Here is a 26,726-nt window from a genome sequence, read left to right as displayed (position 1 = left end):
CAGAGTCCGCTTTTGGACCCAATGTAAGTGGTTCAGGGATGTATTGCTTAAAAAGGCTTAAAAGCCAATCACTAGTCAGGGCAGGAGCAAATAAAGCCTTGTATAATTTGTGTTGGCAGATGGGGGCGTGGTGGGAATGTTGTATACTAGAATCTGACATGCGGAAAGCAAAGAGAGGCCCACCGCGAAGGTGGTGACTGTGACCGAGAGGCTCCACCGCTGCTCTCGAGCAGAGGGCCATGCTGACTCTGGTTTCTCTTCATAACGCACAAGTCTTTCGCCTTTTACTAAAGACTTCCGTGGAGAGGAACAAACATGAGTTGAATCTATTTTTGGCAGGCTTTGCTGTATGGCTGAGCCTTATGAAATTGTGAAAAGTCAAAGAGCTGTCTAGGTCAGCAATCAGGTGTCCACAAAGGAGAGCTTGGGCGGAGGTGATGAGCAGCCATTGTTATGCACACCTACAAACGGGGTACCACAGCAAGGGAGATTTGTGCCAAGAGGTTGGCTTGGACATCCAACACTTGTGGATTATCGCTTCTCGGCCTTTTGGCTAAGATCAAGTGTAGTATCTGTTCTTATCAGTTTAATATCTGATATGTCCTCTATATGAGGACTACATATTAAGCAGATTTTTGGCAAGAGGAGCAGAAATTTGGAGCTTGCTCCCTTCTCTCCGAGCATTGGCCTAGCATTGCAGTGCCGCTGGGCACGGTGCTCTCTGTTCTTACCTTGTAGAAAAGCAAACACTCAAACAATTGTGGAGGTTTTAAGGTAAATTCTACACTGGGTCAATAAAACTGAGGGAATGGCCTGGCAGAGTTTGACAAGTGTGCAAAACTGCTCTGATGACTCACTGCCTTGTGAAGCGATTATGCATGAATCTGCACGGGGTCACAATGAGCATCAACTGGATTCCAAATAGAATCAGAAGCATTTGTCAAAAACTGAAACGTGTTTTCACTCAACATCTCCTGGGAGACCTGGTGAGAAAGCAGAGTCCGCTTTTGGACCCAATGTAAGTGGTTCAGGGATGTATTGCTTAAAAAGGCTTAAAAGCCAATCACTAGTCAGGGCAGGAGCAAATAAAGCCTTGTATAATTTGTGTTGGCAGATGGGGGCGTGGTGGGAATGTTGTATACTAGAATCTGACATGCGGAAAGCAAAGAGAGGCCCACCGCGAAGGTGGTGACTGTGACCGAGAGGCTCCACCGCTGCTCTCGAGCAGAGGGCCATGCTGACTCTGGTTTCTCTTCATAACGCACAAGTCTTTCGCCTTTTACTAAAGACTTCCGTGGAGAGGAACAAACATGAGTTGAATCTATTTTTGGCAGGCTTTGCTGTATGGCTGAGCCTTATGAAATTGTGAAAAGTCAAAGAGCTGTCTAGGTCAGCAATCAGGTGTCCACAAAGGAGAGCTTGGGCGGAGGTGATGAGCAGCCATTGTTATGCACACCTACAAACGGGGTACCACAGCAAGGGAGATTTGTGCCAAGAGGTTGGCTTGGACATCCAACACTTGTGGATTATCGCTTCTCGGCCTTTTGGCTAAGATCAAGTGTAGTATCTGTTCTTATCAGTTTAATATCTGATATGTCCTCTATATGAGGACTACATATTAAGCAGATTTTTGGCAAGAGGAGCAGAAATTTGGAGCTTGCTCCCTTCTCTCCACGCATCGACCTAGCATTGCAGTGCCGCTGGGAATGGTGCACTCTGTTCTTACCTTGTAGAAAAGCAAACACTCAAACAATTGTGGAGGTTTCAAGGTGAATTCTACACTGGGTCAATGAAACTGAGGGAATGGCCTGGCAGAGTTTGACAAGTGTGCAAAACTGCTCTGATGACTCACTGCCTTGTGAAGCGATTATGCATGAATCTCCACGGGGTCACAATGAGCATCAACTGGATTCCAAATAGAATCAGAAGCATTTGTCAAAAACTGAAACGTGTTTTCACTCAACATCTCCTGGGAGACTTGGTGAGAAAGCAGAGTCCGCTTTTGGACCCAATGTAAGTGGTTCAGGGATGTATTGCTTAAAAAGGCTTAAAAGCCAATCACTAGTCAGGGCAGGAGCAAATAAAGCCTTGTATAATTTGTGTTGGCAGATGGGGGCGTGGTGGGAATGTTGTATACTAGAATCTGACATGCGGAAAGCAAAGAGAGGCCCACCGCGAAGGTGGTGACTGTGACCGAGAGGCTCCACCGCTGCTCTCGAGCAGAGGGCCATGCTGACTCTGGTTTCTCTTCATAACGCACAAGTCTTTCGCCTTTTACTAAAGACTTCCGTGGAGAGGAACAAACATGAGTTGAATCTATTTTTGGCAGGCTTTGCTGTATGGCTGAGCCTTATGAAATTGTGAAAAGTCAAAGAGCTGTCTAGGTCAGCAATCAGGTGTCCACAAAGGAGAGCTTGGGCGGAGGTGATGAGCAGCCATTGTTATGCACACCTACAAACGGGGTACCACAGCAAGGGAGATTTGTGCCAAGAGGTTAGCTTGGACATCCAACACTTGTGGATTATCGCTTCTCGGCCTTTTGGCTAAGATCTAGCCAGGTGAGAAGGGTTTGCGGACGTGGATTGTCATAATGACGTCAGCAACAGTTTCACAGCAGGGACTTCCCGTGCTGAAAAATACTTTGAGATTCATTTGGAAGAGTACTGAAGTTTTTTTGGATAGGAGAGAATTTGGAGTTAATATTCTTTTTGGAGCCTTGTCCCTCAAGATAGATGACCTCCTCTGCTTGCAGAGAAATGCCACCGACCGTTTTTTTGATGTTACGTTCTATAATCTCACCAAGATGGAGGAAACGAAAAGGTTGGCTGATCGTTTGGCTGATGGACCACTGAGGGAGTACCAGATTCAAAGCCTTTGCCGAACTGGTGAGCGTGTTATCACAATTCATAACTATAATCCCTGGGTAACTGAAGAAGCAACCAGATACTTCCTTTCTAAGCATGTGACAGTGATTTCGAGCATGAGGGAAATCAGGGACTCTCTTGACGTTTGGACTGGAAAAAGACAATGTCGTGTGCGGCTGAAGGATGACCCAGATGGTCACGATGGCTACCACCACCCCCCTGCCTCCTTCACCATAGGCACAAATAGAGGATATCTGTACTACTCGGGCCAGCCTATTTACTGCAGAAAATGCACAGACTTTGGTCACACGGCAGAATCCTGCACGCAGGTGAGGTGCAGAAATTGCAAGGGTCTAGGACACAAAATGGGGACTTGTGACCGTTCCAGAAAATGCAATCTTTGTGGGTCTGAAGGACATTTATTTAAGCACTGCCCTGAGGTCCGCTCCTCCTATGCAAGCATTGTAAGGCGACCAATGTGCGAAGATCCTGATGCCTCCTCCCTGAGAGCAATTAACGAGGTAATTGATCAAATGTTTGTGGACAATGAGATTGAGGCAAATGTGGTTGATCCACCTGAACGAGCACCTCCCCCAGAGAAGAAGAAGGGGGAGGAGACTACAACCTCAGAGGAGAGCCAACCTGTTCCTGAGTGGACCACAGTGGAAAGCAGGGGAGGCAAGGGGAAAAAAAGGAGGATCGAGACAAGCGCTGTGCCCCTGGGAGTGGATAGCGTGTTCAGTGTTCTTTCTGAGGTTGTGGAGGAGTCGCAGGAGGAAGGGGAGATGGAGGGGCTGCAGGTGAACAGCGATCAGGATGTGAAGGCTGCTGCCAGGGTGGATGGGCTGGAGGGTGGAGAACATGGACAAATTCCAGTGCAGACTGAGGTGACAGACTCTGACGGCAGCATGCCCCCGTCCGGGTGTGTCCTGGTGGAGTCCCTGGCTCCGAACAACTCTGACAGGGATTTGGTTTCAGAGCAATGCTCATTGCTTCCAGAGGGTAATACCCCCAACTCAGGGCACGCGGTGCCCGAGGAAAAGACACATAGGGAAGGCATTGAATTTGACTGTGAAGTTGAAAATTAGAGAAAACACAGTATCTCGTCTTTGATGGTTTGTTTGTTTGTTTTGTTTTTTGTCTCATTCCTCATTTACCAGAATGTCCTCATTACATATAGTTTCCATAAATGTTAGAGGTTTGAGGAACAAGGCCAAAAGGGAAGTGGTCTTTTCTCATTTATGTTCAATCAACTTTTCTTTATGCCTTTTGCAAGAGGTCCACTTGAAAAATGAAGACGACGTGAACCTATTCTCAAAAGAGTGGACCAAAGGTGAATCTAGGTGGAGCATTGGGGGGGTCCATTCATCTGGGGTGGGAACACTATGTGGGAATAATGAAGTCCAAGTGGTTGGCAGTTTTTCAGTGGTACAGGGGAGGGTTTTGGTAACAGATATTGACTGGAAGGGAAAGGGGTTAAGAGTTATTAACATATATGCCCACTCTTCTCCAAAGGAGAGAAGGGAGCTTTTTCTTAGTCTTGACACTGCTTTCATGACCAACCGCCATGTGGTAATTGGAGGAGACTTCAATTCCCAAAGTGAGGGCAGCAAGGCCGAGGCCAGTTTAATAAATATTGTTACAAAGTATAATTTGGTGGATTCATATAAAAAAGCTAACCCAGACGATCTTGGCTTCACATGGTCAAATAGTAGAGGGGCGAAGAGTAGGATAGACTATATATTTTGTCCGGTAGAATTTCAGGTGACAGGGGCGAAAGTATCACCAGTTTTTTACACAGATCACAACATGCTCTCAGTAAAACTAACCTCAATGATGATCAAAAATGGTAAAGGGTATTGGAAATTAAACAACAATATTCTAGAGCTCCAGCAGTTTAGGGTAGCATTAAAGTGTTTTCTAAAAGATTGCTTTCATATGAGAGTATTTTATGAAAATGTCTGTGAATGGTGGGAAAGCACAAAGCTGCGTATTAGATACTACACACAGAATTACTCAAAAGAATCAAGGAAAGAGGAATTTAAATTATACTACCGACTGCAAAAAGCCATAAATAAATTAATGGAACAGAGAAATGCAGGTGGACAAATTGATAAGGACTTGCTGAAACATTTGCAAGATAAACAGAGGTTATTTTTTCACAACAGAGCAGAGGCCTATAAATTCCGGTGTCTTAGAGAGAAGTGGGAGAGTGACGAAAAGTGTTCTCCCTACTTCTTTAGACAGTCCAAAGCACAGGCAAAGAGGAGGAGCATAGTTTCCGTTTTAAATGAAACAGGTGAGGAGATTAACGATCCTGATGGGATTGCTCAAGTTATCTCTAATCATTTTTCTACGTTTTTTAAAGCAGAAAAGGTTGACTACATGAAAGGTGCAACATTGTTAGACAATATAGACAGATTCATACCTGAAGATCTGAGAACAGAGCTAGATAAAGATTTTACTTTAGAAGAAATCCTGAGGGCAACCATGTCTTTGAAAAAGGGCAAGGTGCCAGGAATAGATGGGATCACAAAAGAATTTTATATAATATTTTGGGAAGACATTGGGTCATGGCTGTTAGAGTTGTTCACTTATATATGTACATCTGGGATTATGGGGGAATCCATGAGAAAAGGGGTGATATCCCTGCTGTTTAAAAAAGGTGATGTCAACAAAATATCAAACTACAGGCCTCTAACAATGCTTTGTACAGATTATAAGATTTTTAGTAAGGTTTTGACAAACCGTTTGGTGTCAGCTCTACCCTTAATCATCGGCTCAGATCAGACATGTGCAGTACCTGGCAGGCAACTAAACTGGAATTTACAAATGCATAGAGATATACTATCTTATTCTCAGGACAGAAATATACCACTAATTGTCCTCAGTCTTGACCAGGAAAAAGCCTTTGACAGAGTTGATCACAATTTTTTGTTTAGGACACTAAAGAAATTTGGCTTCGGTGCTAGATTCAGGAGTTGGTTGAGGATTTTATACACAGAAGTCGGAAGCAGTGTTAATGTTAATGGCAACCTTGGTGAATTCTTTAAACAAACCAGAGGGGTCAGACAGGGATGTCCAGCATCAGCCCCCTTGTATGTGCTATTCATTGAAACGCTGGCATGTGCAATCAGGAAAAATGTTAACATCAAGGGTATACAGCTGCCTGGTGGTGAATCCTTGACCATATCCCAGTATGCAGATGACACTGTACTGTATTTAAAAGATGATTTCTGTCTGCGCGAAGCTATGCAGGTCATCGACACATTCTCAGTTGCTTCTGGTTCTAGAGTCAATACAGGAAAATCCCAAATCAAATACTTTGGAAAGTGGAAGGACAGAGTTGATAACCCTTTAGGGTTCTCTCTGTGTGCGGGGCCAATGACTTTACTGGGAATATCCTTTGGAAATAACAATGATGGAGAAACTAATTGGGAGACAAAATTGGGAAAAGTGCTGAAAAAACTAAATATGTGGAAATTAAGAAGGCTGTCCATTAGTGGTAAGATTTTGGTTATTAAATCTGATTTATTGCCGACATTACTTCATGTGGCTTATATTTTCCCCATGCCGGCTTTAGTTTGTTTAAAACTTCAAAAATCTCTGTTTCAGTTCATATGGGGAGGGTATGAATACATTAAAAGAGCTACAATGTATCAGCCGGTCGAAAGAGGTGGTAGGGACATGCCAAATTTAGGTTTGAAGTTCAAAGTTTTGTTTTTTTCAAATACATGTAGAATAATGTTAAACCCACCTGAACACAAATGCCAACCATTGATTAAATTCTGGCTCTCTATCCATCTGAGACCTCTTGTGGCGAAATGGGAAAACAGTTTTCCGAAAGCAGAGGTCATGCCAGATCATTATAAAAAAATGATAAGTTGGGCAAAGAAATACAAGGAGTGTTGGAAAAGAGATTCAGTAGTTAATCACAAAAAGCTGTATGAAACGTTGATTGCTAAGTTTGACCCTAAAGATGGTTTGCATGTTCATAGTGACGTGTGGAGAAGAACCCAATGCAAGAGTCTAGAAAACAGATTAAGAGATTTTAATTGGTTGGTGCTTCATAGGAAATTACCTGTGAGGAATACTCTATTTAATCATGATTTAACATTAAATAGGATATGCCCAAGACGTGGATGCAATGGGGTAGAAACCGTGGAACATGCATTATTTGAATGTCCCTTTGCAAAACAATTGTGGAAGAAATTGGGCCAAAGATTCGGGTTTCTAAAAGAGGTGAATTGGGAAAAAGTTCTGTTCATGGATTTTAGTTTAGAGGGGGACAAAGGTGTGTGCAAAGCCTTAGAACTTACATCAATTGTGAAGGCTAAGTTATGGGAGGTAAGAGGTAGTATAATAAATGAGACGGAAAAGTGGTCGATAGAAAACACTACACACAGTATTGAAGACATTATGCGGCGAAAACTTAAATTGGAGGCGAGCAAATGGGGCATCGACTCAATTAAAGATCGATGGAAAATTATTTTTGACAATCTGTAGACTGAACTCATGAAAGAGTCTTTTATTGTACCTCCTCTTATTTTCTTTTAGTCCGATAGAATTCTGGAGGTCTTAAGATGTGGAGAGATGATGATCTTTGTAATGTAAAGTATTGTACTGCTCATGAGTGAATTAAATAAAAAAAAAATTCCAAAAAAAAAAAAAAAAAAAAAAAAAATCTGTTCTTATCAGTTTAATATCTGATATGTCCTCTATATGAGGACTACATATTAAGCAGATTTTTGGCAAGAGGAGCAGAAATTTGGAGCTTGCTCCCTTCTCTCCACGCATCGACCTAGCATTGCAGTGCCGCTGGGAACGGTGCACTCTGTTCTTACCTTGTAGAAAAGCAAACACTCAAACAATTGTGGAGGTTTCAAGGTGAATTCTACACTGGGTCAATGAAACTGAGGGAATGGCCTGGCAGAGTTTGACAAGTGTGCAAAACTGCTCTTATGACTCACTGCCTTGTGAAGTGATTATGCATGACTCTGCACGGGGTCACAATGAGCATCAACTGGATTCCAAATAGAATCAGAAGCATTTGTCAAAAACTGAAACGTGTTTTCACTCAACATCTCCTGGGAGACTTGGTGAGAAAGCAGAGTCCGCTTTTGGACCCAATGTAAGTGGTTCAGGGATGTATCGCTTAAAAAGGCTTAAAAGCCAATCACTAGTCAGGGCAGGAGCAAATAAAGCCTTGTATAATTTGTGTTGGCAGATGGGGGCGTGGTGGGAATGTTGTATACTAGAATCTGACATGCGGAAAGCAAAGAGAGGCCCACCGCGAAGGTGGTGACTGTGACCGAGAGGCTCCACCGCTGCTCTCGAGCAGAGGGCCATGCTGACTCTGGTTTCTCTTCATAACGCACAAGTCTTTCGCCTTTTACTAAAGACTTCCGTGGAGAGGAACAAACATGAGTTGAATCTATTTTTGGCAGGCTTTGCTGTATGGCTGAGCCTTATGAAATTGTGAAAAGTCAAAGAGCTGTCTAGGTCAGCAATCAGGTGTCCACAAAGGAGAGCTTGGGCGGAGGTGAGGAGCAGCCATTGTTATGCACACCTACAAACGGGGTACCACAGCAAGGGAGATTTGTGCCAAGAGGTTGGCTTGGACATCCAACAGTTGTGGATTATCTCTTCTCGGCCTTTTGGCTAAGATCAAGTGTAGTATCTGTTCTTATCAGTTTAATATCTGATATGTCCTCTATATGAGGACTACATATTAAGCAGATTTTTGGCAAGAGGAGCAGAAATTTGGAGCTTGCTCCCTTCTCTCCGAGCATTGGCCTAGCATTGCAGTGCCGCTGGGCACGGTGCTCTCTGTTCTTACCTTGTAGAAAAGCAAACACTCAAACAATTGTGGAGGTTTTAAGGTGAATTCTACACTGGGTCAATAAAACTGAGGGAATGGCCTGGCAGAGTTTGACAAGTGTGCAAAACTGCTCTGATGACTCACTGCCTTGTGAAGCGATTATGCATGAATCTGCACGGGGTCACAATGAGCATCAACTGGATTCCAAATAGAATCAGAAGCATTTGTCAAAAACTGAAACGTGTTTTCACTCAACATCTCCTGGGAGACCTGGTGAGAAAGCAGAGTCCGCTTTTGGACCCAATGTAAGTGGTTCAGGGATGTATTGCTTAAAAAGGCTTAAAAGCCAATCACTAGTCAGGGCAGGAGCAAATAAAGCCTTGTATAATTTGTGTTGGCAGATGGGGGCGTGGTGGGAATGTTGTATACTAGAATCTGACATGCGGAAAGCAAAGAGAGGCCCACCGCGAAGGTGGTGACTGTGACCGAGAGGCTCCACCGCTGCTCTCGAGCAGAGGGCCATGCTGACCCTGGTTTCTCTTCATAACGCACAAGTCTTTCGCCTTTTACTAAAGACTTCCGTGGAGAGGAACAAACATGAGTTGAATCTATTTTTGGCAGGCTTTGCTGTATGGCTGAGCCTTATGAAATTGTGAAAAGTCAAAGAGCTGTCTAGGTCAGCAATCAGGTGTCCACAAAGGAGAGCTTGGGTGGAGGTGATGAGCAGCCATTGTTATGCACACCTACAAACGGGGTACCACAGCAAGGGAGATTTGTGCCAAGAGGTTGCCTTGGACATCCAACACTTGTGGATTATCGCTTCTCGGCCTTTTGGCTAAGATCAAGTGTAGTATCTGTTCTTATCAGTTTAATATCTGATATGTCCTCTATATGAGGACTACATATTAAGCAGATTTTTGGCAAGAGGAGCAGAAATTTGGAGCTTGCTCCCTTCTCTCCACGCATCGACCTAGCATTGCAGTGCCGCTGGGAATGGTGCACTCTGTTCTTACCTTGTAGAAAAGCAAATACTCAAACAATTGTGGAGGTTTCAAGGTGAATTCTACACTGGGTCAATGAAACTGAGGGAATGGCCTGGCAGAGTTTGACAAGTGTGCAAAACTGCTCTGATGACTCACTGCCTTGTGAAGCGATTATGCATGAATCTCCACGTGGTCACAATGAGCATCAACTGGATTCCAAATAGAATCAGAAGCATTTGTCAAAAACTGAAACGTGTTTTCACTCAACATCTCCTGGGAGACTTGGTGAGAAAGCAGAGTCCGCTTTTGGACCCAATGTAAGTGGTTCAGGGATGTATTGCTTAAAAAGGCTTAAAAGCCAATCACTAGTCAGGGCAGGAGCAAATAAAGCCTTGTATAATTTGTGTTGGCAGATGGGGGCATGGTGGGAATGTTGTATACTAGAATCTGACATGCGGAAAGCAAAGAGAGGCCCACCGCGAAGGTGGTGACTGTGACCGAGAGGCTCCACCGCTGCTCTCGAGCAGAGGGCCATGCTGACTCTGGTTTCTCTTCATAACGCACAAGTCTTTCGCCTTTTACTAAAGACTTCCGTGGAGAGGAACAAACATGAGTTGAATCTATTTTTGGCAGGCTTTGCTGTATGGCTGAGCCTTATGAAATTGTGAAAAGTCAAAGAGCTGTCTAGGTCAGCAATCAAGTGTCCACAAAGGAGAGCTTGGGCGGAGGTAATGAGCAGCCATTGTTATGCACACCTACAAACGGGGTACCACAGCAAGGGAGATTTGTGCCAAGAGGTTAGCTTGGACATCCAACACTTGTGGATTATCGCTTCTCGGCCTTTTGGCTAAGATCAAGTGTAGTATCTGTTCTTATCAGTTTAATATCTGATATGTCCTCTATATGAGGACTACATATTAAGCAGATTTTTGGCAAGAGGAGCAGAAATTTGGAGCTTGCTCCCTTCTCTCCGAGCATTGGCCTAGCATTGCAGTGCCGCTGGGCACGGTGCTCTCTGTTCTTACCTTGTAGAAAAGCAAACACTCAAACAATTGTGGAGGTTTTAAGGTAAATTCTACACTGGGTCAATAAAACTGAGGGAATGGCCTGGCAGAGTTTGACAAGTGTGCAAAACTGCTCTGATGACTCACTGCCTTGTGAAGCGATTATGCATGAATCTGCACGGGGTCACAATGAGCATCAACTGGATTCCAAATAGAATCAGAAGCATTTGTCAAAAACTGAAACGTGTTTTCACTCAACATCTCCTGGGAGACCTGGTGAGAAAGCAGAGTCCGCTTTTGGACCCAATGTAAGTGGTTCAGGGATGTATTGCTTAAAAAGGCTTAAAAGCCAATCACTAGTCAGGGCAGGAGCAAATAAAGCCTTGTATAATTTGTGTTGGCAGATGGGGGCGTGGTGGGAATGTTGTATACTAGAATCTGACATGCGGAAAGCAAAGAGAGGCCCACCGCGAAGGTGGTGACTGTGACCGAGAGGCTCCACCGCTGCTCTCGAGCAGAGGGCCATGCTGACTCTGGTTTCTCTTCATAACGCACAAGTCTTTCGCCTTTTACTAAAGACTTCCGTGGAGAGGAACAAACATGAGTTGAATCTATTTTTGGCAGGCTTTGCTGTATGGCTGAGCCTTATGAAATTGTGAAAAGTCAAAGAGCTGTCTAGGTCAGCAATCAGGTGTCCACAAAGGAGAGCTTGGGCGGAGGTGATGAGCAGCCATTGTTATGCACACCTACAAACGGGGTACCACAGCAAGGGAGATTTGTGCCAAGAGGTTAGCTTGGACATCCAACACTTGTGGATTATCGCTTCTCGGCCTTTTGGCTAAGATCAAGTGTAGTATCTGTTCTTATCAGTTTAATATCTGATATGTCCTCTATATGAGGACTACATATTAAGCAGATTTTTGGCAAGAGGAGCAGAAATTTGGAGCTTGCTCCCTTCTCTCCACGCATCGACCTAGCATTGCAGTGCCGCTGGGAACGGTGCACTCTGTTCTTACCTTGTAGAAAAGCAAACACTCAAACAATTGTGGAGGTTTCAAGGTGAATTCTACACTGGGTCAATGAAACTGAGGGAATGGCCTGGCAGAGTTTGACAAGTGTGCAAAACTGCTCTGATGACTCACTGCCTTGTGAAGCGATTATGCATGAATCTCCACGGGGTCACAATGAGCATCAACTGGATTCCAAATAGAATCAGAAGCATTTGTCAAAAACTGAAACGTGTTTTCACTCAACATCTCCTGGGAGACTTGGTGAGAAAGCAGAGTCCGCTTTTGGACCCAATGTAAGTGGTTCAGGGATGTATTGCTTAAAAAGGCTTAAAAGCCAATCACTAGTCAGGGCAGGAGCAAATAAAGCCTTGTATAATTTGTGTTGGCAGATGGGGGCGTGGTGGGAATGTTGTATACTAGAATCTGACATGCGGAAAGCAAAGAGAGGCCCACCGCGAAGGTGGTGACTGAGACCGAAAGGCTCCACCGCTGCTCTCGAGCAGAGGGCCATGCTGACTCTGGTTTCTCTTCATAACGCACAAGTCTTTCGCCTTTTACTAAAGACCTCCGTGGAGAGGAACAAACATGAGTTGAATCTATTTTTGGCAGGCTTTGCTGTTTGGCTGAGCCTTATGAAATTGTGAAAAGTCAAAGAGCTGTCTAGGTCAGCAATCAGGTGTCCACAAAGGAGAGCTTGGGCGGAGGTGATGAGCAGCCATTGTAATGCACACCTACAAACGGGGTACCACAGCAAGGGAGATTTGTGCCAAGAGGTTAGCGTGGACATCCAACACTTGTGGATTATCGCTTCTCGGCCTTTTGGCTAAGATCTAGCCAGGTGAGAAGGGTTTGCGGACGTGGATTGTCATAATGACGTCAGCAACAGTTTCACAGCAGGGACTTCCCGTGCTGAAAAATACTTTGAGATTCATTTGGAAGAGTACTGAAGTTTTTTTGGATAGGAGAGAATTTGGAGTTAATATTCTTTTTGGAGCCTTGTCCTTCAAGATAGATGACCTCCTCTGCTTGCAGAGAAATGCCACCGACCGTTTTTTTGATGTTACGTTCTATAATCTCACCAAGATGGAGGAAACGAAAAGGTTGGCTGATCGTTTGGCTGATGGACCACTGAGGGAGTACCAGATTCAAAGCCTTTGCCGAACTGGTGAGCGTGTTATCACAATTCATAACTATAATCCCTGGGTAACTGAAGAAGCAACCAGATACTTCCTTTCTAAGCATGTGACAGTGATTTCGAGCATGAGGGAAATCAGGGACTCTCTTGACGTTTGGACTGGAAAAAGACAATGTCGTGTGCGGCTGAAGGATGACCCAGATGGTCACGATGGCTACCACCACCCCCCTGCCTCCTTCACCATAGGCACAAATAGAGGATATCTGTACTACTCGGGCCAGCCTATTTACTGCAGAAAATGCACAGACTTTGGTCACACGGCAGAATCCTGCACGCAGGTGAGGTGCAGAAATTGCAAGGGTCTAGGACACAAAATGGGGACTTGTGACCGTTCCAGAAAATGCAATCTTTGTGGGTCTGAAGGACATTTATTTAAGCACTGCCCTGAGGTCCGCTCCTCCTATGCAAGCATTGTAAGGCGACCAATGTGCGAAGATCCTGATGCCTCCTCCCTGAGAGCAATTAACGAGGTAATTGATCAAATGTTTGTGGACAATGAGATTGAGGCAAATGTGGTTGATCCACCTGAACGAGCACCTCCCCCAGAGAAGAAGAAGGGGGAGGAGACTACAACCTCAGAGGAGAGCCAACCTGTTCCTGAGTGGACCACAGTGGAAAGCAGGGGAGGCAAGGGGAAAAAAAGGAGGATCGAGACAAGCGCTGTGCCCCTGGGAGTGGATAGCGTGTTCAGTGTTCTTTCTGAGGTTGTGGAGGAGTCGCAGGAGGAAGGGGAGATGGAGGGGCTGCAGGTGAACAGCGATCAGGATGTGAAGGCTGCTGCCAGGGTGGATGGGCTGGAGGGTGGAGAACATGGACAAATTCCAGTGCAGACTGAGGTGACAGACTCTGACGGCAGCATGCCCCCGTCCGGGTGTGTCCTGGTGGAGTCCCTGGCTCCGAACAACTCTGACAGGGATTTGGTTTCAGAGCAATGCTCATTGCTTCCAGAGGGTAATACCCCCAACTCAGGGCACGCGGTGCCCGAGGAAAAGACACATAGGGAAGGCATTGAATTTGACTGTGAAGTTGAAAATTAGAGAAAACACAGTGTCTCGTCTTTGATGGTTTGTTTGTTTGTTTTGTTTTTTGTCTCATTCCTCATTTACCAGAATGTCCTCATTACATATAGTTTCCATAAATGTTAGAGGTTTGAGGAACAAGGCCAAAAGGGAAGTGGTCTTTTCTCATTTATGTTCAATCAACTTTTCTTTATGCCTTTTGCAAGAGGTCCACTTGAAAAATGAAGACGACGTGAACCTATTCTCAAAAGAGTGGACCAAAGGTGAATCTAGGTGGAGCATTGGGGGGGTCCATTCATCTGGGGTGGGAACACTATGTGGGAATAATGAAGTCCAAGTGGTTGGCAGTTTTTCAGTGGTACAGGGGAGGGTTTTGGTAACAGATATTGACTGGAAGGGAAAGGGGTTAAGAGTTATTAACATATATGCCCACTCTTCTCCAAAGGAGAGAAGGGAGCTTTTTCTTAGTCTTGACACTGCTTTCATGACCAACCGCCATGTGGTAATTGGAGGAGACTTCAATTCCCAAAGTGAGGGCAGCAAGGCCGAGGCCAGTTTAATAAATATTGTTACAAAGTATAATTTGGTGGATTCATATAAAAAAGCTAACCCAGACGATCTTGGCTTCACATGGTCAAATAGTAGAGGGGCGAAGAGTAGGATAGACTATATATTTTGTCCGGTAGAATTTCAGGTGACAGGGGCGAAAGTATCACCAGTTTTTTACACAGATCACAACATGCTCTCAGTAAAACTAACCTCAATGATGATCAAAAATGGTAAAGGGTATTGGAAATTAAACAACAATATTCTAGAGCTCCAGCAGTTTAGGGTAGCATTAAAGTGTTTTCTAAAAGATTGCTTTCATATGAGAGTATTTTATGAAAATGTCTGTGAATGGTGGGAAAGCACAAAGCTGCGTATTAGATACTACACACAGAATTACTCAAAAGAATCAAGGAAAGAGGAATTTAAATTATACTACCGACTGCAAAAAGCCATAAATAAATTAATGGAACAGAGAAATGCAGGTGGACGAATTGATAAGGACTTGCTGAAACATTTGCAAGATAAACAGAGGTTATTTTTTCACAACAGAGCAGAGGCCTATAAATTCCGGTGTCTTAGAGAGAAGTGGGAGAGTGACGAAAAGTGTTCTCCCTACTTCTTTAGACAGTCCAAAGCACAGGCAAAGAGGAGGAGCATAGTTTCCGTTTTAAATGAAACAGGTGAGGAGATTAACGATCCTGATGGGATTGCTCAAGTTATCTCTAATCATTTTTCTACGTTTTTTAAAGCAGAAAAGGTTGACTACATGAAAGGTGCAACATTGTTAGACAATATAGACAGATTCATACCTGAAGATCTGAGAACAGAGCTAGATAAAGATTTTACTTTAGAAGAAATCCTGAGGGCAACCATGTCTTTGAAAAAGGGCAAGGTGCCAGGAATAGATGGGATCACAAAAGAATTTTATATAATATTTTGGGAAGACATTGGGTCATGGCTGTTAGAGTTGTTCACTTATATATGTACATCTGGGATTATGGGGGAATCCATGAGAAAAGGGGTGATATCCCTGCTGTTTAAAAAAGGTGATGTCAACAAAATATCAAACTACAGGCCTCTAACAATGCTTTGTACAGATTATAAGATTTTTAGTAAGGTTTTGACAAACCGTTTGGTGTCAGCTCTACCCTTAATCATCGGCTCAGATCAGACATGTGCAGTACCTGGCAGGCAACTAAACTGGAATTTACAAATGCATAGAGATATACTATCTTATTCTCAGGACAGAAATATACCACTAATTGTCCTCAGTCTTGACCAGGAAAAAGCCTTTGACAGAGTTGATCACAATTTTTTGTTTAGGACACTAAAGAAATTTGGCTTCGGTGCTAGATTCAGGAGTTGGTTGAGGATTTTATACACAGAAGTCGGAAGCAGTGTTAATGTTAATGGCAACCTTGGTGAATTCTTTAAACAAACCAGAGGGGTCAGACAGGGATGTCCAGCATCAGCCCCCTTGTATGTGCTATTCATTGAAACGCTGGCATGTGCAATCAGGAAAAATGTTAACATCAAGGGTATACAGCTGCCTGGTGGTGAATCCTTGACCATATCCCAGTATGCAGATGACACTGTACTGTATTTAAAAGATGATTTCTGTCTGCGCGAAGCTATGCAGGTCATCGACACATTCTCAGTTGCTTCTGGTTCTAGAGTCAATACAGGAAAATCCCAAATCAAATACTTTGGAAAGTGGAAGGACAGAGTTGATAACCCTTTAGGGTTCTCTCTGTGTGCGGGGCCAATGACTTTACTGGGAATATCCTTTGGAAATAACAATGATGGAGAAACTAATTGGGAGACAAAATTGGGAAAAGTGCTGAAAAAACTAAATATGTGGAAATTAAGAAGGCTGTCCATTAGTGGTAAGATTTTGGTTATTAAATCTGATTTATTGCCGACATTACTTCATGTGGCTTATATTTTCCCCATGCCGGCTTTAGTTTGTTTAAAACTTCAAAAATCTCTGTTTCAGTTCATATGGGGAGGGTATGAATACATTAAAAGAGCTACAATGTATCAGCCGGTCGAAAGAGGTGGTAGGGACATGCCAAATTTAGGTTTGAAGTTCAAAGTTTTGTTTTTTTCAAATACATGTAGAATAATGTTAAACCCACCTGAACACAAATGCCAACCATTGATTAAATTCTGGCTCTCTATCCATCTGAGACCTCTTGTGGCGAAATGGGAAAACAGTTTTCCGAAAGCAGAGGTCATGCCAGATCATTATAAAAAAATGATAAGTTGGGCAAAGAAATACAAGGAGTGTTGGAAAAGAGATTCAATAGTTAATCACAAAAAGCTGTATGAAACGTTGATTGCTAAGTTTGACCCTAAAGATGGTTTGCATGTTCATAGTGACGTGTGGAGAAGAACCCAATGCAAGAGTCTAGAAAACAGATTAAGAGATTTTAATTGGTTGGTGCTTCATAGGAAATTACCTGTGAGGAATACTCTATTTAATCATGATTTAACATTAAATAGGATATCTGAACTCATGAAAGAGTCTTTTATTGTACCTCCTCTTATTTTCTTTTAGTCCGATAGAATTCTGGAGGTCTTAAGATGTGGAGAGATGATGATCTTTGTAATGTAAAGTATTGTACTGCTCATGAGTGAATTAAATAAAAAAAAATTCCAAAAAAAAAAAAAAAAAAAAAAAAAATCTGTTCTTATCAGTTTAATATCTGATATGTCCTCTATATGAGGACTACATATTAAGCAGATTTTTGGCAAGAGGAGCAGAAATTTGGAGCTTGCTCCCTTCTCTCCACGCATCGACCTAGCATTGCAGTGCCGCTGGGAATGGTGCACTCTGTTCTTACCTTGTAGAAAAGCAAACACTCAAACAATTGTGGAGGTTTCAAGGTGAATTCTACACTGGGTCAATGAAACTGAGGGAATGGCCTGGCAGAGTTTGACAAGTGTGCAAAACTGCTCTGATGACTCACTGCCTTGTGAAGCGATTATGCATGAATCTCCACGGGGTCACAATGAGCATCAACTGGATTCCAAATAGAATCAGAAGCATTTGTCAAAAACTGAAACGTGTTTTCACTCAACATCTCCTGGGAGACTTGGTGAGAAAGCAGAGTCCGCTTTTGGACCCAATGTAAGTGGTTCAGGGATGTATCGCTTAAAAAGGCTTAAAAGCCAATCACTAGTCAGGGCAGGAGCAAATAAAGCCTTGTATAATTTGTGTTGGCAGATGGGGGCGTGGTGGGAATGTTGTATACTAGAATCTGACATGCGGAAAGCAAAGAGAGGCCCACCGCGAAGGTGGTGACTGTGACCGAGAGGCTCCACCGCTGCTCTCGAGCAGAGGGCCATGCTGACTCTGGTTTCTCTTCATAACGCACAAGTCTTTCGCCTTTTACTAAAGACTTCCGTGGAGAGGAACAAACATGAGTTGAATCTATTTTTGGCAGGCTTTGCTGTATGGCTGAGCCTTATGAAATTGTGAAAAGTCAAAGAGCTGTCTAGGTCAGCAATCAGGTGTCCACAAAGGAGAGCTTGGGTGGAGGTGATGAGCAGCCATTGTTATGCACACCTACAAACGGGGTACCACAGCAAGGGAGATTTGTGCCAAGAGGTTGGCTTGGACATCCAACACTTGTGGATTATCGCTTCTCGGCCTTTTGGCTAAGATCAAGTGTAGTATCTGTTCTTATCAGTTTAATATCTGATATGTCCTCTATATGAGGACTACATATTAAGCAGATTTTTGGCAAGAGGAGCAGAAATTTGGAGCTTGCTCCCTTCTCTCCACGCATCGACCTAGCATTGCAGTGCCGCTGGGAATGGTGCACTCTGTTCTTACCTTGTAGAAAAGCAAATACTCAAACAATTGTGGAGGTTTCAAGGTGAATTCTACACTGGGTCAATGAAACTGAGGGAATGGCCTGGCAGAGTTTGACAAGTGTGCAAAACTGCTCTGATGACTCACTGCCTTGTGAAGCGATTATGCATGAATCTCCACGGGGTCACAATGAGCATCAACTGGATTCCAAATAGAATCAGAAGCATTTGTCAAAAACTGAAACGTGTTTTCACTCAACATCTCCTGGGAGACTTGGTGAGAAAGCAGAGTCCGCTTTTGGACCCAATGTAAGTGGTTCAGGGATGTATTGCTTAAAAAGGCTTAAAAGCCAATCACTAGTCAGGGCAGGAGCAAATAAAGCCTTGTATAATTTGTGTTGGCAGATGGGGGCGTGGTTGGAATGTTGTATACTAGAATCTGACATGCGGAAAGCAAAGAGAGGCCCACCGCGAAGGTGGTGACTGTGACCGAGAGGCTCCACCGCTGCTCTCGAGCAGAGGGCCATGCTGACTCTGGTTTCTCTTCATAACGCACAAGTCTTTCGCCTTTTACTAAAGACTTCCGTGGAGAGGAACAAACATGAGTTGAATCTATTTTTGGCAGGCTTTGCTGTATGGCTGAGCCTTATGAAATTGTGAAAAGTCAAAGAGCTGTCTAGGTCAGCAATCAGGTGTCCACAAAGGAGAGCTTGGGCGGAGGTGATGAGCAGCCATTGTTATGCACACCTACAAACGGGGTACCACAGCAAGGGAGATTTGTGCCAAGAGGTTGGCTTGGACATCCAACACTTGTGGATTATCGCTTCTCGGCCTTTTGGCTAAGATCAAGTGTAGTATCTGTTCTTATCAGTTTAATATCTGATATGTCCTCTATATGAGGACTACATATTAAGCAGATTTTTGGCAAGAGGAGCAGAAATTTGGAGCTTGCTCCCTTCTCTCCGAGCATTGGCCTAGCATTGCAGTGCCGCTGGGCACGGTGCTCTCTGTTCTTACCTTGTAGAAAAGCAAACACTCAAACAATTGTGGAGGTTTTAAGGTGAATTCTACACTGGGTCAATAAAACTGAGGGAATGGCCTGGCAGAGTTTGACATGTGTGCAAAACTGCTCTGATGACTCACTGCCTTGTGAAGCGATTATGCATGAATCTGCACGGGGTCACAATGAGCATCAACTGGATTCCAAATAGAATCAGAAGCATTTGTCAAAAACTGAAACGTGTTTTCACTCAACATCTCCTGGGAGACCTGGTGAGAAAGCAGAGTCCGCTTTTGGACCCAATGTAAGTGGTTCAGGGATGTATTGCTTAAAAAGGCTTAAAAGCCAATCACTAGTCAGGGCAGGAGCAAATAAAGCCTTGTATAATTTGTGTTGGCAGATGGGGGCGTGGTGGGAATGTTGTATACTAGAATCTGACATGCGGAAAGCAAAGAGAGGCCCACCGCGAAGGTGGTGACTGTGACCGAGAGGCTCCACCGCTGCTCTCGAGCAGAGGGCCATGCTGACTCTGGTTTCTCTTCATAACGCACAAGTCTTTCGCCTTTTACTAAAGACTTCCGTGGAGAGGAACAAACATGAGTTGAATCTATTTTTGGCAGGCTTTGCTGTATGGCTGAGCCTTATGAAATTGTGAAAAGTCAAAGAGCTGTCTAGGTCAGCAATCAGGTGTCCACAAAGGAGAGCTTGGGTGGAGGTGATGAGCAGCCATTGTTATGCACACCTACAAACGGGGTACCACAGCAAGGGAGATTTGTGCCAAGAGGTTGGCTTGGACATCCAACACTTGTGGATTATCGCTTCTCGGCCTTTTTCTCTAAGATCAAGTGTAGTATCTGTTCTTATCAGTTTAATATCTGATATGTCCTCTATATGAGGACTACATATTAAGCAGATTTTTGGCAAGAGGAGCAGAAATTTGGAGCTTGCTCCCTTCTCTCCACGCATCGACCTAGCATTGCAGTGCCGCTGGGAATGGTGCACTCTGTTCTTACCTTGTAGAAAAGCAAATACTCAAACAATTGTGGAGGTTTCAAGGTGAATTCTACACTGGGTCAATGAAACTGAGGGAATGGCCTGGCAGAGTTTGACAAGTGTGCAAAACTGCTCTGATGACTCACTGCCTTGTGAAGCGATTATGCATGAATCTCCACGGGGTCACAATGAGCATCAACTGGATTCCAAATAGAATCAGAAGCATTTGTCAAAAACTGAAACGTGTTTTCACTCAACATCTCCTGGGAGACTTGGTGAGAAAGCAGAGTCCGCTTTTGGACCCAATGTAAGTGGTTCAGGGATGTATTGCTTAAAAAGGCTTAAAAGCCAATCACTAGTCAGGGCAGGAGCAAATAAAGCCTTGTGTAATTTGTGTTGGCAGATGGGGGCGTGGTGGGAATGTTGTATACTAGAATCTGACATGCGGAAAGCAAAGAGAGGCCCACCGCGAAGGTGGTGACTGTGACCGAGAGGCTCCACCGCTGCTCTCGAGCAGAGGGCCATGCTGACTCTGGTTTCTCTTCATAACGCACAAGTCTTTCGCCTTTTACTAAAGACTTCCGTGGAGAGGAACAAACATGAGTTGAATCTATTTTTGGCAGGCTTTGCTGTATGGCTGAGCCTTATGAAATTGTGAAAAGTCAAAGAGCTGTCTAGGTCAGCAATCAAGTGTCCACAAAGGAGAGCTTGGGCGGAGGTAATGAGCAGCCATTGTTATGCACACCTACAAACGGGGTACCACAGCAAGGGAGATTTGTGCCAAGAGGTTAGCTTGGACATCCAACACTTGTGGATTATCGCTTCTCGGCCTTTTGGCTAAGATCAAGTGTAGTATCTGTTCTTATCAGTTTAATATCTGATATGTGCTCTATATGAGGACTACATATTAAGCAGATTTTTGGCAAGAGGAGCAGAAATTTGGAGCTTGCTCCCTTCTCTCCACGCATCGACCTAGCATTGCAGTGCCGCTGGGAACGGTGCACTCTGTTCTTACCTTGTAGAAAAGCAAACACTCAAACAATTGTGGAGGTTTCAAGGTGAATTCTACACTGGGTGAATGAAACTGAGGGAATGGCCTGGCAGAGTTTGACAAGTGTGCAAAACTGCTCTTATGACTCACTGCCTTGTGAAGTGATTATGCATGACTCTGCACGGGGTCACAATGAGCATCAACTGGATTCCAAATAGAATCAGAAGCATTTGTCAAAAACTGAAACGTGTTTTCACTCAACATCTCCTGGGAGACTTGGTGAGAAAGCAGAGTCCGCTTTTGGACCCAATGTAAGTGGTTCAGGGATGTATTGCTTAAAAAGGCTTAAAAGCCAATCATTAGTCAGGGCAGGAGCAAATAAAGCCTTGTATAATTTGTGTTGGCAGATGGGGGCGTGGTGGGAATGTTGTATACTAGAATCTGACATGCGGAAAGCAAAGAGAGGCCCACCGCGAAGGTGGTGACTGTGACCGAGAGGCTCCACCGCTGCTCTCGAGCAGAGGGCCATGCTGACTCTGGTTTCTCTTCATAACGCACAAGTCTTTCGCCTTTTACTAAAGACTTCCGTGGAGAGGAACAAACATGAGTTGAATCTATTTTTGGCAGGCTTTGCTGTATGGCTGAGCCTTATGAAATTGTGAAAAGTCAAAGAGCTGTCTAGGTCAGCAATCAGGTGTCCACAAAGGAGAGCTTGGGCGGAGGTGATGAGCAGCCATTGTTATGCACACCTACAAACGGGGTACCACAGCAAGGGAGATTTGTGCCAAGAGGTTAGCTTGGACATCCAACACTTGTGGATTATCGCTTCTCGGCCTTTTGGCTAAGATCAAGTGTAGTATCTGTTCTTATCAGTTTAATATCTGATATGTCCTCTATATGAGGACTACATATTAAGCAGATTTTTGGCAAGAGGAGCAGAAATTTGGAGCTTGCTCCCTTCTCTCCACGCATCGACCTAGCATTGCAGTGCCGCTGGGAACGGTGCACTCTGTTCTTACCTTGTAGAAAAGCAAACACTCAAACAATTGTGGAGGTTTCAAGGTGAATTCTACACTGGGTCAATGAAACTGAGGGAATGGCCTGGCAGAGTTTGACAAGTGTGCAAAACTGCTCTTATGACTCACTGCCTTGTGAAGTGATTATGCATGACTCTGCACGGGGTCACAATGAGCATCAACTGGATTCCAAATAGAATCAGAAGCATTTGTCAAAAACTGAAACGTGTTTTCACTCAACATCTCCTGGGAGACTTGGTGAGAAAGCAGAGTCCGCTTTTGGACCCAATGTAAGTGGTTCAGGGATGTATCGCTTAAAAAGGCTTAAAAGCCAATCACTAGTCAGGGCAGGAGCAAATAAAGCCTTGTATAATTTGTGTTGGCAGATGGGGGCGTGGTGGGAATGTTGTATACTAGAATCTGACATGCGGAAAGCAAAGAGAGGCCCACCGCGAAGGTGGTGACTGTGACCGAGAGGCTCCACCGCTGCTCTCGAGCAGAGGGCCATGCTGACTCTGGTTTCTCTTCATAACGCACAAGTCTTTCGCCTTTTACTAAAGACTTCCGTGGAGAGGAACAAACATGAGTTGAATCTATTTTTGGCAGGCTTTGCTGTATGGCTGAGCCTTATGAAATTGTGAAAAGTCAAAGAGCTGTCTAGGTCAGCAATCAGGTGTCCACAAAGGAGAGCTTGGGCGGAGGTGATGAGCAGCCATTGTTATGCACACCTACAAACGGGGTACCACAGCAAGGGAGATTTGTGCCAAGAGGTTAGCTTGGACATCCAACACTTGTGGATTATCGCTTCTCGGCCTTTTGGCTAAGATCTAGCCAGGTGAGAAGGGTTTGCGGAAGTGGATTGTCATAATGACGTCAGCAACAGTTTCACAGCAGGGACTTCCCGTGCTGAAAAATACTTTGAGATTCATTTGGAAGAATACTGAAGTTTTTTTGGATAGGAGAGAATTTGGAGTTAATATTCTTTTTGGAGCCTTGTCCCTCAAGATAGATGACCTCCTCTGCTTGCAGAGAAATGCCACCGACCGTTTTTTTGATGTTACGTTCTATAATCTCACCAAGATGGAGGAAACGAAAAGGTTGGCTGATCGTTTGGCTGATGGACCACTGAGGGAGTACCAGATTCAAAGCCTTTGCCGAACTGGTGAGCGGGTTATCACAATTCATAACTATAATCCCTGGGTAACTGAAGAAGCAACCAGATACTTCCTTTCTAAGCATGTGACAGTGATTTCGAGCATGAGGGAAATCAGGGACTCTCTTGACGTTTGGACTGGAAAAAGACAATGTCGTGTGCGGCTGAAGGATGACCCAGATGGTCACGATGGCTACCACCACCCCCCTGCCTCCTTCACCATAGGCACAAATAGAGGATATCTGTACTACTCGGGCCAGCCTATTTACTGCAGAAAATGCACAGACTTTGGTCACACGGCAGAATCCTGCACGCAGGTGAGGTGCAGAAATTGCAAGGGTCTAGGACACAAAATGGGGACTTGTGACCGTTCCAGAAAATGCAATCTTTGTGGGTCTGAAGGACATTTATTTAAGCACTGCCCTGAGGTCCGCTCCTCCTATGCAAGCATTGTAAGGCGACCAATGTGCGAAGATCCTGATGCCTCCTCCCTGAGAGCAATTAACGAGGTAATTGATCAAATGTTTGGTGACAATGAGATTGAGGCAAATGTGGTTGATCCACCTGAACGAGCACCTCCCCCAGAGAAGAAGAAGGGGGAGGAGACTACAACCTCAGAGGAGAGCCAACCTGTTCCTGAGTGGACCACAGTGGAAAGCAGGGGAGGCAAGGGGAAAAAAAGGAGGATCGAGACAAGCGCTGTGCCCCTGGGAGTGGATAGCGTGTTCAGTGTTCTTTCTGAGGTTGTGGAGGAGTCGCAGGAGGAAGGGGAGATGGAGGGGCTGCAGGTGAACAGCGATCAGGATGTGAAGGCTGCTGCCAGGGTGGATGGGCTGGAGGGTGGAAGCATGGACAAATTCCAGTGCAGACTGAGGTGACAGACTCTGACGGCAGCAAGCCCCCGTCCGGGTGTGTCCTGGTGGAGTCCCTGGCTCCGAACAACTCTGACAGGGATTTGGTTTCAGAGCAATGCTCATTGCTTCCAGAGGGTAATACCCCCAACTCAAGGCACGCGGTGCCCGAGGAAAAGACACATAGGGAAGGCATTGAATTTGACTGTGAAGTTGAAAATTAGAGAAAACACAGTGTCTCGTCTTTGATGGTTTGTTTGTTTGTTTTGTTTTTTGTCTCATTCCTCATTTACCAGAATGTCCTCATTACATATAGTTTCCATAAATGTTAGAGGTTTGAGGAACAAGGCCAAAAGGGAAGTGGTCTTTTCTCATTTATGTTCAATCAACTTTTCTTTATGCCTTTTGCAAGAGGTCCACTTGAAAAATGAAGACGACGTGAACCTATTCTCAAAAGAGTGGACCAAAGGTGAATCTAGGTGGAGCATTGGGGGGGTCCATTCATCTGGGGTGGGAACACTATGTGGGAATAATGAAGTCCAAGTGGTTGGCAGTTTTTCAGTGGTACAGGGGAGGGTTTTGGTAACAGATATTGACTGGAAGGGAAAGGGGTTAAGAGTTATTAACATATATGCCCACTCTTCTCCAAAGGAGAGAAGGGAGCTTTTTCTTAGTCTGGACACTGCTTTCATGACCAACCGCCATGTGGTAATTGGAGGAGACTTCAATTCCCAAAGTGAGGGCAGCAAGGCCGATGCCAGTTTAATAAATATTGTTACAAAGTATAATTTGGTGGATTCATATAAAAAAGCTAACCCAGACGATCTTGGCTTCACATGGTCAAATAGTAGAGTGGCGAAGAGTAGGATAGACTATATATTTTGTCCGGTAGAATTTCAGGTGACAGGGGCGAAAGTATCACCAGTTTTTTACACAGATCACAACATGCTCTCAGTAAAACTAACCTCAATGATGATCAAAAATGGTAAAGGGTATTGGAAATTAAACAACAATATTCTAGAGCTCCAGCAGTTTAGGGTAGCATTAAAGTGTTTTCTAAAAGATTGCTTTCATATGAGAGTATTTTATGAAAATGTCTGTGAATGGTGGGAAAGCACAAAGCTGCGTATTAGATACTACACACAGAATTACTCAAAAGAATCAAGGAAAGAGGAATTTAAATTATACTACCGACTGCAAAAAGCCATAAATAAATTAATGGAACAGAGAAATGCAGGTGGACAAAATGATAAGGACTTGCTGAAACATTTGCAAGATAAACAGAGGTTATTTTTTCACAACAGAGCAGAGGCCTATAAATTCCGGTGTCTTAGAGAGAAGTGGGAGAGTGACGAAAAGTGTTCCCCCTACTTCTTTAGACAGTCCAAAGCACAGGCAAAGAGGAGGAGCATAGTTTCCGTTTTAAATGAAACAGGTGAGGAGATTAACGATCCTGATGGGATTGCTCAAGTTATCTCTAATCATTTTTCTACGTTTTTTAAAGCAGAAAAGGTTGACTACATGAAAGGTGCAACATTGTTAGACAATATAGACAGATTCATACCTGAAGATCTGAGAACAGAGCTAGATAAAGATTTTACTTTAGAAGAAATCCTGAGGGCAACCATGTCTTTGAAAAAGGGCAAGGTGCCAGGAATAGATGGGATCACAAAAGAATTTTATATAATATTTTGGGAAGACATTGGGTCATGGCTGTTAGAGTTGTTCACTTATATATGTACATCTGGGATTATGGGGGAATCCATGAGAAAAGGGGTGATATCCCTGCTGTTTAAAAAAGGTGATGTCAACAAAATATCAAACTACAGGCCTCTAACAATGCTTTGTACAGATTATAAGATTTTTAGTAAGGTTTTGACAAACCGTTTGGTGTCAGCTCTACCCTTAATCATCGGCTCAGATCAGACATGTGCAGTACCTGGCAGGCAACTAAACTGGAATTTACAAATGCATAGAGATATATTATCTTATTCTCAGGACAGAAATATACCACTAATTGTCCTCAGTCTTGACCAGGAAAAAGCCTTTGACAGAGTTGATCACAATTTTTTGTTTAGGACACTAAAGAAATTTGGCTTCGGTGCTAGATTCAGGAGTTGGTTGAGGATTTTATACACAGAAGTCGGAAGCAGTGTTAATGTTAATGGCAACCTTGGTGAATTCTTTAAACAAACCAGAGGGGTCAGACAGGGATGTCCAGCATCAGCCCCCTTGTATGTGCTATTCATTGAAACGCTGGCATGTGCAATCAGGAAAAATGTTAACATCAAGGGTATACAGCTGCCTGGTGGTGAATCCTTGACCATATCCCAGTATGCAGATGACACTGTACTGTATTTAAAAGATGATTTCTGTCTGCGCGAAGCTATGCAGGTCATCGACACATTCTCAGTTGCTTCTGGTTCTAGAGTCAATACAGGAAAATCCCAAATCAAAT

The 26,726-nt window shown here is 44.0% G+C and overlaps 27 non-coding genes across 27 annotated transcripts; all 27 read left to right on the top strand.

Annotated features, from left to right (window-relative positions):
• The first annotated feature begins 243 nt into the window (after window positions 1-243).
• Window positions 244-356, top strand: LOC133963312 (U5 spliceosomal RNA). The gene has a single exon (XR_009922817.1). It is a non-coding gene; the product is annotated as a U5 spliceosomal RNA (small nuclear RNA).
• A 177-nt stretch (window positions 357-533) lies between these two features.
• LOC133962824 (U2 spliceosomal RNA) lies at window positions 534-725 on the top strand. Its single transcript, XR_009922394.1, has one exon. It is a non-coding gene; the product is annotated as a U2 spliceosomal RNA (small nuclear RNA).
• Window positions 726-1,238: 513 nt separating this feature from the next.
• On the top strand, window positions 1,239-1,351 carry LOC133963311 (U5 spliceosomal RNA). Its single transcript, XR_009922816.1, has one exon. It is a non-coding gene; the product is annotated as a U5 spliceosomal RNA (small nuclear RNA).
• Window positions 1,352-1,528: 177 nt separating this feature from the next.
• Window positions 1,529-1,720, top strand: LOC133962642 (U2 spliceosomal RNA). The gene has a single exon (XR_009922222.1). It is a non-coding gene; the product is annotated as a U2 spliceosomal RNA (small nuclear RNA).
• A 513-nt stretch (window positions 1,721-2,233) lies between these two features.
• On the top strand, window positions 2,234-2,346 carry LOC133963310 (U5 spliceosomal RNA). Its single transcript, XR_009922815.1, has one exon. It is a non-coding gene; the product is annotated as a U5 spliceosomal RNA (small nuclear RNA).
• A 5,167-nt stretch (window positions 2,347-7,513) lies between these two features.
• LOC133963047 (U2 spliceosomal RNA) lies at window positions 7,514-7,702 on the top strand. Its single transcript, XR_009922587.1, has one exon. It is a non-coding gene; the product is annotated as a U2 spliceosomal RNA (small nuclear RNA).
• A 513-nt stretch (window positions 7,703-8,215) lies between these two features.
• Window positions 8,216-8,328, top strand: LOC133963309 (U5 spliceosomal RNA). The gene has a single exon (XR_009922814.1). It is a non-coding gene; the product is annotated as a U5 spliceosomal RNA (small nuclear RNA).
• Window positions 8,329-8,505: 177 nt separating this feature from the next.
• LOC133962863 (U2 spliceosomal RNA) lies at window positions 8,506-8,697 on the top strand. The gene has a single exon (XR_009922431.1). It is a non-coding gene; the product is annotated as a U2 spliceosomal RNA (small nuclear RNA).
• A 513-nt stretch (window positions 8,698-9,210) lies between these two features.
• LOC133963788 (U5 spliceosomal RNA) lies at window positions 9,211-9,323 on the top strand. The gene has a single exon (XR_009923272.1). It is a non-coding gene; the product is annotated as a U5 spliceosomal RNA (small nuclear RNA).
• A 177-nt stretch (window positions 9,324-9,500) lies between these two features.
• On the top strand, window positions 9,501-9,692 carry LOC133962640 (U2 spliceosomal RNA). The gene has a single exon (XR_009922220.1). It is a non-coding gene; the product is annotated as a U2 spliceosomal RNA (small nuclear RNA).
• A 513-nt stretch (window positions 9,693-10,205) lies between these two features.
• On the top strand, window positions 10,206-10,318 carry LOC133963307 (U5 spliceosomal RNA). The gene has a single exon (XR_009922812.1). It is a non-coding gene; the product is annotated as a U5 spliceosomal RNA (small nuclear RNA).
• Window positions 10,319-10,495: 177 nt separating this feature from the next.
• On the top strand, window positions 10,496-10,687 carry LOC133962823 (U2 spliceosomal RNA). The gene has a single exon (XR_009922393.1). It is a non-coding gene; the product is annotated as a U2 spliceosomal RNA (small nuclear RNA).
• Window positions 10,688-11,200: 513 nt separating this feature from the next.
• On the top strand, window positions 11,201-11,313 carry LOC133963306 (U5 spliceosomal RNA). The gene has a single exon (XR_009922811.1). It is a non-coding gene; the product is annotated as a U5 spliceosomal RNA (small nuclear RNA).
• Window positions 11,314-11,490: 177 nt separating this feature from the next.
• LOC133964174 (U2 spliceosomal RNA) lies at window positions 11,491-11,682 on the top strand. Its single transcript, XR_009923642.1, has one exon. It is a non-coding gene; the product is annotated as a U2 spliceosomal RNA (small nuclear RNA).
• Window positions 11,683-12,195: 513 nt separating this feature from the next.
• Window positions 12,196-12,308, top strand: LOC133963833 (U5 spliceosomal RNA). Its single transcript, XR_009923316.1, has one exon. It is a non-coding gene; the product is annotated as a U5 spliceosomal RNA (small nuclear RNA).
• A 4,788-nt stretch (window positions 12,309-17,096) lies between these two features.
• On the top strand, window positions 17,097-17,285 carry LOC133963059 (U2 spliceosomal RNA). The gene has a single exon (XR_009922598.1). It is a non-coding gene; the product is annotated as a U2 spliceosomal RNA (small nuclear RNA).
• A 513-nt stretch (window positions 17,286-17,798) lies between these two features.
• Window positions 17,799-17,911, top strand: LOC133963305 (U5 spliceosomal RNA). Its single transcript, XR_009922810.1, has one exon. It is a non-coding gene; the product is annotated as a U5 spliceosomal RNA (small nuclear RNA).
• A 177-nt stretch (window positions 17,912-18,088) lies between these two features.
• Window positions 18,089-18,280, top strand: LOC133962639 (U2 spliceosomal RNA). Its single transcript, XR_009922219.1, has one exon. It is a non-coding gene; the product is annotated as a U2 spliceosomal RNA (small nuclear RNA).
• Window positions 18,281-18,793: 513 nt separating this feature from the next.
• Window positions 18,794-18,906, top strand: LOC133963304 (U5 spliceosomal RNA). The gene has a single exon (XR_009922809.1). It is a non-coding gene; the product is annotated as a U5 spliceosomal RNA (small nuclear RNA).
• Window positions 18,907-19,083: 177 nt separating this feature from the next.
• LOC133962822 (U2 spliceosomal RNA) lies at window positions 19,084-19,275 on the top strand. Its single transcript, XR_009922392.1, has one exon. It is a non-coding gene; the product is annotated as a U2 spliceosomal RNA (small nuclear RNA).
• Window positions 19,276-19,788: 513 nt separating this feature from the next.
• Window positions 19,789-19,901, top strand: LOC133963303 (U5 spliceosomal RNA). Its single transcript, XR_009922808.1, has one exon. It is a non-coding gene; the product is annotated as a U5 spliceosomal RNA (small nuclear RNA).
• Window positions 19,902-20,078: 177 nt separating this feature from the next.
• On the top strand, window positions 20,079-20,271 carry LOC133962974 (U2 spliceosomal RNA). The gene has a single exon (XR_009922536.1). It is a non-coding gene; the product is annotated as a U2 spliceosomal RNA (small nuclear RNA).
• A 513-nt stretch (window positions 20,272-20,784) lies between these two features.
• On the top strand, window positions 20,785-20,897 carry LOC133963302 (U5 spliceosomal RNA). The gene has a single exon (XR_009922807.1). It is a non-coding gene; the product is annotated as a U5 spliceosomal RNA (small nuclear RNA).
• A 177-nt stretch (window positions 20,898-21,074) lies between these two features.
• On the top strand, window positions 21,075-21,266 carry LOC133962790 (U2 spliceosomal RNA). The gene has a single exon (XR_009922362.1). It is a non-coding gene; the product is annotated as a U2 spliceosomal RNA (small nuclear RNA).
• Window positions 21,267-21,779: 513 nt separating this feature from the next.
• LOC133963300 (U5 spliceosomal RNA) lies at window positions 21,780-21,892 on the top strand. Its single transcript, XR_009922806.1, has one exon. It is a non-coding gene; the product is annotated as a U5 spliceosomal RNA (small nuclear RNA).
• Window positions 21,893-22,069: 177 nt separating this feature from the next.
• On the top strand, window positions 22,070-22,261 carry LOC133964173 (U2 spliceosomal RNA). Its single transcript, XR_009923641.1, has one exon. It is a non-coding gene; the product is annotated as a U2 spliceosomal RNA (small nuclear RNA).
• A 513-nt stretch (window positions 22,262-22,774) lies between these two features.
• LOC133963299 (U5 spliceosomal RNA) lies at window positions 22,775-22,887 on the top strand. Its single transcript, XR_009922805.1, has one exon. It is a non-coding gene; the product is annotated as a U5 spliceosomal RNA (small nuclear RNA).
• Window positions 22,888-26,726: the final 3,839 nt, after the last annotated feature.

Source organism: Platichthys flesus, chromosome 10 (assembly GCF_949316205.1).
Source record: "Platichthys flesus chromosome 10, fPlaFle2.1, whole genome shotgun sequence".
In the NCBI taxonomy this organism is placed as follows: Eukaryota; Metazoa; Chordata; class Actinopteri; order Pleuronectiformes; family Pleuronectidae; genus Platichthys; species Platichthys flesus.
Note: the sequence above shows the minus strand (reverse complement) of the source record. Positions and strands in the feature narration are given on the sequence as shown.